The following is a 10,728-nucleotide window of genomic DNA, read 5'->3' as shown; positions in this document are numbered from 1 at the left end:
GCAAATGTCCTTCCAGTCAAGGGTCTGGTGTTGCTTTCTTTTAAAAAGCAAATTCTTTCTTTACTCCAGTAACAGTTTCAAAATCAATGTTCCTGTGGTGAAATTAATGTGCTTCATTCTCATTCTTGGCGGTTGGGGCCCTGCATGAGAATAAAAACACACCTTTTAGCAGCAGTGACCTGTTGCAATTCCAGATGCAACTGTGGATGATTTCAGATGAACATTACAATAATTCCACACACACAAACCAAGATACTGTTAGGACCAGGTGAAGAATGGATCTCAGGCTCCCCACTTGTCCCTTTCCTGGTTTGACCGTCACAGGGTTTAACTTTTAAAACAGTGTTTTTAGCTTCCCCTCAGTGAGTCCTTGCTCACTGCTCTCTAATTGTAAAGGAATCAAGCAGACATGCTTTCTCAGGTTTAAACAAGGTGTAAGTTTATTAATCTTAACACTCTACCTCAGTTAAAACCACTAAAAGTACATGACACAACCATGCTAGCATGAAACGGGATAAACAAACACACAAATAAAAATAGGAGGGGAAGAATTAAGTGGGGGGGGGGGGGGGGTAGAAAATGTTTGAAGTTGCAGATGGAATTCAGTTAGTGTTTGTTAGGTTTGCTGTGAAGTCTTTGATTGAAGTTAAGTCTTGCAGTTCTTGTGGGGCCTAGTGCACACTTCCAAACTTGTTTTGCTGGTACCAGAAGACTGCAGGGGTCTTCTGTCTTGAGGCTGTAGTCACTTCTGTGGGTCCCTGGAACTTTGTGTGAGTGTGTTACGACCAGATGAGAAAGGTATCTAGGGGTCCCTCTCAGCCTTCACCTGGTCTTACCGTAACAGGGTTTCATTTTTAAAACTTTTTTTTTTTTTAGCACCCCCTTGGTGAATTCTTGTTCACCACTTTCCAATTATAAGGCAAAGAAACCAGCACAACCAGGCTTTCTTAGGTTTAAAAAAAAAGTAGAAATTTATTAAACTTAAACTCTAACTAGTTAACACCAATGGATACATGACGCGCCCATGCTAGCATACATACACGATATACACATGCAAATAGAGAAAAAAAAGAGAAAAATAAAGTGGAAATATTTGAGGCAAAAACTGAAGACTTGTTGTTAAAGTTCCTCGAGCTCACTGTAGAGTCCTTGATTGTAGGTAGATCTTGCTTTTCGTTGGGGCCCAGTATTATTCTTAAACCTTGTTCACTGTAGGAGACTTTTCTCTCTTGGGATTCATGTACCTTCAGTGGATTCAGAGGCTTGTGAGAAAGAGATGGGAGCAGACAGGAGAGAGGTTTTCTCAGTCCAGGAGCAAACAGTTTGTCCATTTCCGTTTGAGTATTTGGCCATCTTAGCAGTCAACCTGGAATGCAAGCTTCCCCAGCTTCAATGTCTGGTGATCAAAAGTCCATTGTGGGTTGAATGTCAGGGAATGGCAGAGAGACACAGAGAGAGACAGAGAGAGAGAGAGAGAGAGAGAGAGAGACACACACAGACAGAGAGAGAGAGAGACAGACACAGAGAGAGAGAGACAGAGAGAGAGAGACACACACAGAGACAGCGACAGAGAGAGAGAGAGAGAGACAGAGAGAGACAGAGAGAGACAAAGAGAGACAAAGAGATAGAGAGAGAGAGACAGACAGACAGAGAGAGAGACACACACACACACACAGCGACAGAGAGACAGAGACAGAGACAGAGACAGAGACAGAGACAGAGACAGAGACAGAGACAGAGATAGAGACAGACAGAGAGAGATAGAGACAGACAGAGAGAGACAGAGACAGAGCGAGTGAGAGAGCGAGCGAGTGAGAGAGCGAGCGAGCGAGAGAGCGAGCGAGCGAGAGAGAGAGCGAGCGAGAGAGAGAGCGAGCGAGAGAGCGAGCGAGCGAGAGAGCGAGCGAGCGAGAGAGAGAGCGAGCGAGCGAGAGAGAGAGCGAGCGAGAGAGAGAGCGAGTGAGAGAGAGAGCGACACACACAGATTTTCATGAAGGAGCCAACCTAATAATAGTATTGTGTTTGTTACTAATATCACACAGGACAACCTCAACCCTTAGAGCAACTTTTAGTCAAATACTGGTCAATAGAGCCACCTAGGTGATGAATGTAATTATCATATTAGGTCTGAGACCAGCTTCTAATAGCCAGCACATTAAGTAAGAAAATCAAATGGCTCTTAGTTACCACTACAGATTCCCCAGCCTTCACTTTCTCCTTTTGATGCTCAGGAAATGAGAGGATTAGAATCCTGTTCATAGTATCTCTCTAATGTCACCACAGGGCAGAAAAATCAGGCTACAGTTGGTGGTAGTGGCACTTGGAGTTACCATCAATAGGATGATTGTGCCCATAGTAGTAATGCCATCCATGTGGCACAGCGCCAATTGAGTGACTAGGGACAGTGACTATGGATTCCAAGTGACAAGTGCCTACTCACAGTGCAATGGAGCTCTTAGAAAGGCAGGCACTTTGTTCTATCCAATAAACCCGAAGCTCTGAATAAGCTCGAAACATTGCCTTTCTTTCCTTCACTGATAAAAATGTTCACATTAGACAGAAAATGCTGGAAAAACACAGCAGGTTCATCACCATCTGAAAAGATAAAAGATAGGTTAAGGTTTCAGGTGTAGACCCTTTGTCTGCACTCAGTAAATCACCAAAGATTCATTTGTGGCGAGCCAGATTTTAATTCACATAAAGCTGACCTGTAAAAGACAGCTGTTAGAATAGATCTGTAATCTATGGTACAAATGTGTTATCTCCTTGGTGACTGTCTTATAGTTGTTGGTTTATGAATGCAATAGCCCCATAACTTCTGAATACTGTAGCAGTTAGTGAGTTACGAAGGACTTTCCCATGAATGAAAGAGCACTGAGAAAGCACATCACTTATTTGAAAGTCTTTTATTCTATGGCTTTCAATTATTTTAGCAGGTAGATAGTCCCTGAAGGAAAAATAACAGAATGCTGCAGTCTGCGAGCTGTCAGTAGGTGAGATTGCCCTGATTATTATTTTGATTTTGAACAACGTATCACTTGCTTGCATTCTGCTTGTCCAACTAAATGCAGGGAATAGATGATAAGGGAGATATTGATTTTTACTTCACAAATGTGAGAGACAGTATAACTCAAGAAAAGTGTAGGTGTAAGCAAGAGAGCTACTTAGCCCTTCTCTAGGAGCTAAACGATTAAAAGGCCATGGCCACAAAAGTTTGCCCCCGTAGCACTGCTGGTGTCAGCACTATAGAAGCCCCATCCAGCGACCCCGGACTGCAAGGCACTAGTGCGGTTGTGCCATGCGTGCACTGGAAGCATGCAGTGAGCAGATTGTCATGTCAATCAGCCTCTAATGCTAACTTGATGCATGATCTGCCATTTTGGACCACGCAGCTCCAGTTCATGCCCAATCACTCCCAGATGAACAATGTGTTCAGCTGCACGAACGACACCCTCCTGCCCCTCCCACCAACAGATTCGCACCATTTAAAGGACTAGCCATCCAACTTCCAGGTGAGGGGCTTTGGACTTACTTCTGCTAGGGCAGTTAGTAGAAGTACCGTGTTGTGCTATTGGAGAAGTTTGGCAAACTTTTTGGATTTCCGAGTGAGTGGTGCTGGATCTTGACAAGGTGGTGAGAGGATCTGGGAGTCTGTTAGGAGAAAGTCTGCTTCAGTAATGGGAGCTATAGTTCCAGTCCCTCTTGGACTGCAGCAGAGAGATCAAGATCTGTGCAGAGGGAGGAGGAGGAGTGCTGTCAACAGAAGACCCTACCTACCAAGGATTTATAGGGAGCACTTCTACCTCCACCTCAGCTAGGAACAGTGTCTGAGGCACCACTGAACTGTACCACCTCCTACAACCTGACCAGCAGCCTCACAGCATGAAGAGGATGGTGCTGCCAGTGCCCATTCAGGTCACTGTTGTCCTGAAATTCTACACCAATGGACCTTGCCAGCAGGGCGCAGGCGACATTAGCAACATCATTCGCTGCATTAGGCAGGTGACAGAGGCCCTGTATATTGTTTTCTCACTGACCAGAGAAGCAGAAGTAGAAAACACATGGATTTTCTAGGCTAGCAGGATCCCTTAACTGCAAGGGCTACCACTCTATTAACGATAAGACGGTGTGAAACCAGAAGAGTGCAAGAGAGCAGCCCCAGGTGTCAGCCTTGTGAAGTTACAACACAGGTCTACTTAAATGCCAAACAGAAGCAGCATGTTAAACAGATCTAAGCGATCCCACAACCAACAGATCAGATCTAAGTTCTGCAACCAGTCATCCAGTCGTGAATGGTGATGGACAATTAAACAACTAACAGGAGGAGGAGGCTCCACAAATATCCCCATCCTCAGCACATCAGTGCAAAAGACAAGGCTCAAGCATTTGCATCCATCTTTGGCCAGAAGTGCCGAGTGGATGATCCATCTCGGCCTCCCCTTGAGGTCCCCAGCATCTGAGATACCAGTCTTCAGCAAATCCGATTCACTCCACGTGATATCAAGAAATGGCTGAAGGCACTGGATACTGCAAAGGTGATGGGCCCTGACAACATTCTGGCAATTGTCGTGAAAACTTGTGCTCTAGAACTGGTTGTGCCCTAGAACTGGTTGTGCCCCTAGTCGAGCTGTTCCAATACAACGGCAACACTGGTGTCTACCCGGCAATGTGGAAAATTTCAGATATGTCCTGTCCACAAAAAGCAAGACTATTCCAACCCAGCCAATTACTGCTCTATCAGTCTACTCTTGATCATCAGCAAAGTGATGGAAGGGGTCGTCGACAGTGCTATCAAGCGGCACTTGCTCAGCAATAACCTGCTCACTGACACTTAGTTCAGAATCTGCCAGGGCCACTCAGCTCCTGTCCTCATTACAGCATTGTTCCAAACATGGACAAATAAGCTGAACTCCAGAGGTGAGGGGAGAGTGACTGCCCTTGACATCAAGGCATCATTTTACTGAGTGTGGCATCAAGGAGCCCTAGCAAAACTGGAGTCAATGGGAATCAGGGGAAAACTGTCCGCTGGTTGGAGTCATACCGAGCACAAAGGAAGATGGTTGTGGTTGTTGCAGGCCAAACATCTCAGTCCCAGGACATTGTGGTGGTAAGGTAGTGTACTACTCAGGGTAGTGTCCTAGGCCCAACCACCTTTATCTGCTTTATCAATGACCTTCTCTCCATCATAAGGAGAGAAGTGGGGATGATCACTGATGATTGCACAATATTCAGCACCATTTGTGACTCCTCAGATACCAAAGCAGCCCGTGTTAAGATGCAGCAAGACCTGGACAATATCCAGACTTGGGTTGATAAGTGGCAAGTAACATTTGTGCAACACAAGTACCAGACAATGACCATCTCAAACAAGAGAGCATCTAATCATTGCCCTTTGATGTTCAATGGCATTACCATCGCTGAATTCCCTCCATCAACATTCTGGGGGTTACCTGACCAGAAACTGAACTGGACTAGCCACATAGGTCAGAGAGTAGGTCAGAGGCTGGGAATTCTGTGGTGAGTTACTCACCTCCTGACTTCCCAATGCCTATCCACCATCTACAAGGCACAAGTCAGGAGTGTGATGGAATACTCTCCACTTGCCTGGATGGATGCAGCTCCAGCAACACACAAGCTCAACACCATCCACGACAAAGCAGCTCGCTTGAATGGTATTCCATCCATCACCTTCAACATTCACTCTCTCCACCACCGATGCACAGTGGCAGCAGTGTCTACCATCTACAAGATGCATTGCAGCAACTCACCAAGGCTCCTTCGACAGCACCTTCCAAACCCGTGACCTCTACCACCAAGAAGGACAAGGGCAGCAAATGAATGGGAACATCACCACCACCACCAAGTTCCCCTCCAAGCTACACACCATCCTGACTTGGAATTATATCGCTGTTCCTTCACTGTCGCTGGATTGAAATCCTGGAACTCCCTAACAGCACTGTGGGTGTACCTACAGCCCAAGGACTGCAGTGCTTCAAGAAGGCAGCTCACCACCACTTTCTGAAGGGCAATTAGGGATGGACAATAAATGCTGGCCTAGCCAGCGACTCCCACCTACGAATAAAAAAAAAAAATTATTCTCTTGGTGAATGCCTATTATCCTGGCAGCAGCCAGAATACATTCATCCTGTGTCAATCAGCTATACTCACTACCTTTCGCAACCAGAAGAACCAGAGGCTAGCTGCTGGGTTGCAAGGGATATTTGGTCTACACTTAGCTGATGACTCCTCTTCACCAACAGACCATGTGAGGACAGCGCACCTATAACCAGAGTCATGTTCAGACCAGAAATGTCAGGGAGCAAAACATTGCCATCCTGAAATGGTTCTGCTGCCTGCACCACTCAGCGGGCTGCCCTTCAGTACTCAACGAGCATGTCTCCAGGTTTGTCTGCTGCATCCTCCATAACCTTCCTGCAGCCCTTGGCACCAGGCCTTTTGGAGGCCACCTCAGGAGTCGGAAAAGAGGAGGAGGAATAGAAGGTGTTAATTGCATATTAAGTGAGTGTTTAATTATATTTAATTGGCGGGCATTAACTGGAAATTCAGGTGTTGTTGCTCTCACATTTAAATCTGCCATCAGTGTCCCTCGCCTCAAAAAAACATCGCCCGAGCCCATCGTCCTTGCAAACTACTGCCCCATCTCCAATCTCCCTTTCCTGTCCAAAGTCCTCGAGTGTGTTGTTGACTCTCAAATCTGTGCTCACCTTTCCTGGAACTCCATGTTTGAATCCCCCAGGTTTCTGTCCCTGCACAGTACCAAATCAGCTCTTATCAAAGTCACAAATGATATACTATGTGACTGTGACAAAGGTAAACTATCCTTCCCCATCCTTCTCGACCTGTCTGCAGCCTTTGACTACACGATCCTCCTCCAATGCCTCTCCACTGTTGTCCAGTTGAGTGGGATTGCTTTCATCTGGTTCCATTCTTATCTATCTAATCGTAGCCAGAGAATCATCTCTTTCTGCTCCCTCTTCGTTACCTCTGGTGTCCTCCAAGGATCTATCATTGGCCCCTTTCTAATTCTCATCTACATGCTGCCCCTTGGCAACATCATCCGGAAGCATAGCATTAGTTTTCACACGTACATGGACGACACCCAGCTCTACCTCACTAACACCCTCAACTCCTCCATTGCTGCTAAATTATCAGACTGCTTATCTTACATCCAGTACTGGAGGAGCAGAAATTTCCTCCAATATTGGGAAGACTGAAGTCATTGTTTTTGGTCCCCGCTCTAAACTCTGTTCCCTAGCTACTGACTCCATTCCTTTCCTTGGCAACCATTCTAAGACTAAACCAGTTGGTTCACAACCTTGGTGTCATATTTGACCCTGATATGAGCTTCCAACCACATATTTGTGGTATCATTAAGACTGCCTATTTCCACCTTGGTAACATCAGTAACTTCACTCCTGGCTCAGCTCATCTGCTACTGAAACCCTCATTCATGCCTTTTTTTAACCTCTAGACTTGACTATTCCAACTCACATCACAGTTGCTCCATGATTCACCATCTTTCCCTTCATGTGCCACATACCATTAAAGCATCCTCTGGGCCAAAATCCTGAAATAAAAGCCACCAACAAAAACCATTCCATAATAATAGGTGCAAAACTGAACTATTCAACCTTGAGCATTCCCTTAATGCCGGTCTTTGCCTGGCCTAGTGCTCCTGTGCAGTGCTACTGGTTACTACAGCATGACTGGTGGGCCTTGCAAGACACTCTCGAGCAGCTCTGGACCTTGAGGGCCCAGCTTTGGACCGCACCACCTTGGTGTAGGCAGCAGCAGTCTGGGCTGGCTGGCTGAGAGACAACAGCAAGGGCAGTGGTGGAGTGGCAGTGGTGGGAGCACAAATGCTGTCATCCTGAGAAAGGATAGCATTGCCATTAATCTGGGGCAGCACCTCAGCAATCCTAGTAATCTGTTGGAGGGCAGATTGCTAGACTGCTGTGCGAGTCTGTTTGGCCTATTGAGCAGTGGTATCTGCTGCCATAATGACAGCAGTCTGAGCCTGCATGGCACCATGCTGGGCTTACATGGCTCTCATGACCTCAGTCTGAGCTTCCACTGCAGCACTCAGACACTGGGTGGCTTCTGCTTGTACTGCAATGGAAGCTGAGACATGAGCCACCAGGCACTGCATCAAACTCGGGTGTGCAAGTGTTCTCATGGAGATGGCCACCACTTCCATGCAGGGAAGGATAGGCTCCAAGCTCTGTGCAAAGCCATGTGGCAAGTTAGAGTCAGACTCCTCCAAGTTCCTTGACTCCCTCTGACCTGGTTGCATCCCACTCGTGCCCGGATGACTCACCACATGCTGATCCTGATTCTATACTACCTTCTAAAGTTCGTATAATTCCAGTACCTGAGCTGGTGGCTGTCATTATCAGATCAAGTGATGGTGCTTCTTCATCAGAGATTTGGTGTAGCTCTTGCCCTTCATGATGAAGCTGCAGTGACTGGCCAGGTGGTAGTCCCTGGGTATCTGAAAGCAGAAATTCAGAAAGGAGGGTTGGAATGAGGGAAGTGGGTGGGATGGAAAGCAAGAGGTCCCTGGTCACACCATCTGCAGCTTGCACTACATGCTAGACAGCAGGATGAGGGCGAGATGCAATTTGAGAAGGGCATAAGGCAGGAACATACCACCATTCTGAATGGCCTTGGATGAAATGGCATCATAGCCAGCCCGCGATGTGGAGCACCTTCTCCTCCAGAGGGGGTCAGGAGATGCAGATGTGCTTGTCCCCCGCTGGTTCTCTGCTGCTCCCTGTGATTATGGGCCACCCTATCCTGCAAGGGAGAGGGAAGAATGTCAGTGAGTGTGTTGCATGGTGTTTGGGTGATGTGTCTACCATAGCTAAATAGCTGGGAGGTCTGTGAAAGCAGCAAGAGATGGATGTGAGGTTGGCAGCATTGGTAAGTTTGTGAGGGTGTGGTCGAGTATGTGAATATTAGGCATGAGTCCTGATGGATGGGGATGTGGTGCATTGAGCAGCATCAGAGGTTGGTGGTGCATTGGTGGGAGATGTCATGTGAAAATACATTCACTGACCTTGATTCCCTATGCAAGGTCATTGAACTTTGTGCAACACTGCAGCCAGGTCCTTGTGGTCAGACATCAGGAGTTGACATCCCTGGCCAATTGCTCCTTTCCTATCTCAGTGCATGCCTTGAGGGCCTCCTGCAGAAACATGGCATCTCTCCTCCTTTCCAACTCCATCACTAATGCTTCCAGCACCACATCAGAAAGCCTGGGAACTGTTCTTTTTTTTTGTTGCATTATTTGCAACAAAAAAATTGTTCCTGGAATGTGAGCATTGCTGACAATGCCAGCATTTATTGCCCATCCCTAATTGCCCTTGAGCAAGTGTTGCTGAACCGCCTACAACTGAACAGCTTACTAGGCCATTTCAGAGGGCACTTAAGGGCAACCACATTGGTGTGGGCCTGGACTTGCATGTAGGTCAGACCAGATAACAGTAGATTTCCTTCCCTGAAGGGTACTAGTGAAGATCTGGGTTTTTAAATGACAATCCAGTAGTTTCATGATTAATATTATTCCAGATATTATTAATTAATTGAATTTAAATTCCCCCAGCAGCCATGGTGGGATTTGACCTCATGGCCAGAATGTTACCCTCGTCAGATGGGAGCGGTCCACCAGCTGAAATGTTTGCGGCAATCCCACCTCCGCCTGACCTTGGGATACAGTCCAGATTTTATGGTCCCCAGGCCTTTAATTGGTCTGAGACGGGGCTTCCACCTCATTGAGGCAGAACGTCCTGCCTAATGGAGCAACCAGCCAATCAGCAGGCTGGCACCCCCCCCCCGAGCCTCCCACTCCATTTTATGAGCCCCTCCCCACCCCCGCCACCATCCTGCTCTGTGGGGTGGGGACGCCCGTAAAATTCTAGCCCATATCTCTGAATCATTAGGGCAAAGCTCTGAATTACTAGTCTCGTAACATTACCACTAAGCTACTGCCCCTCTGTGCTGCTCTATTTGCTGTGCTTTTCCTTCTAGTAAGCCTTCTGCAGACAGTTGCTGCAGCTCCTGTTTAAGAAGGGCAGGCTAGCTGTGCATTGTGCTAGCCACGCACACAACTGGGTTCCCCGTTGAGAGTGCAGCCAACCAGCAGTGTACTCCGCACTGGGCTGCACATTGATAAGCAGGCAACACAAAGTTTGTGAACTGCCTGCCTCATTGGGCTGGGCACAGGGTAATCGTGCATTATGATCCCCGTACCCAGAAACGGGCCTTAAGGAATATTCCCCTCATATCTTTCAACCAGTAAGCTCGGCCTCACCATGCCAAGCATAGCATCATACAGCTCTCAAAGAGGCCATTTGGCCCATTGTGCGTGTGCTGCCTTTTTTTTTTACAAAAAGAGCTGTCTACTTCTCTGCTCTTTCCCCATAGCCCTGCAGATTCTCACTTTTCAAGTACTGTATATACCCAATTCACATTTGAAAATAAATATTTAATCTGCTTCCACTACCAGTTCAGGCAGTGCATTCCAAATCTTAACAATAGGCTGTGTAAAGAATTCTTCTCATCTCCGATTGTTTTCCAATTGTCCTCAGAGTATAAACCTTCAGCATGAATACCTATTGTGCACAATACTCCAGACATTCATCTCTATTCCCACTAAATATCAGAAGGAACAGTCCAATGTCACTGCATTGCTGCATTTTCCAAATT

Source organism: Heterodontus francisci, chromosome 27, assembly GCF_036365525.1.
Source record: "Heterodontus francisci isolate sHetFra1 chromosome 27, sHetFra1.hap1, whole genome shotgun sequence".
Lineage (NCBI taxonomy): Eukaryota > Metazoa > Chordata > Chondrichthyes > Heterodontiformes > Heterodontidae > Heterodontus > Heterodontus francisci.
The sequence above is the reverse complement of the archived record's forward strand: the minus strand, read 5'-3'. Positions refer to the sequence as shown.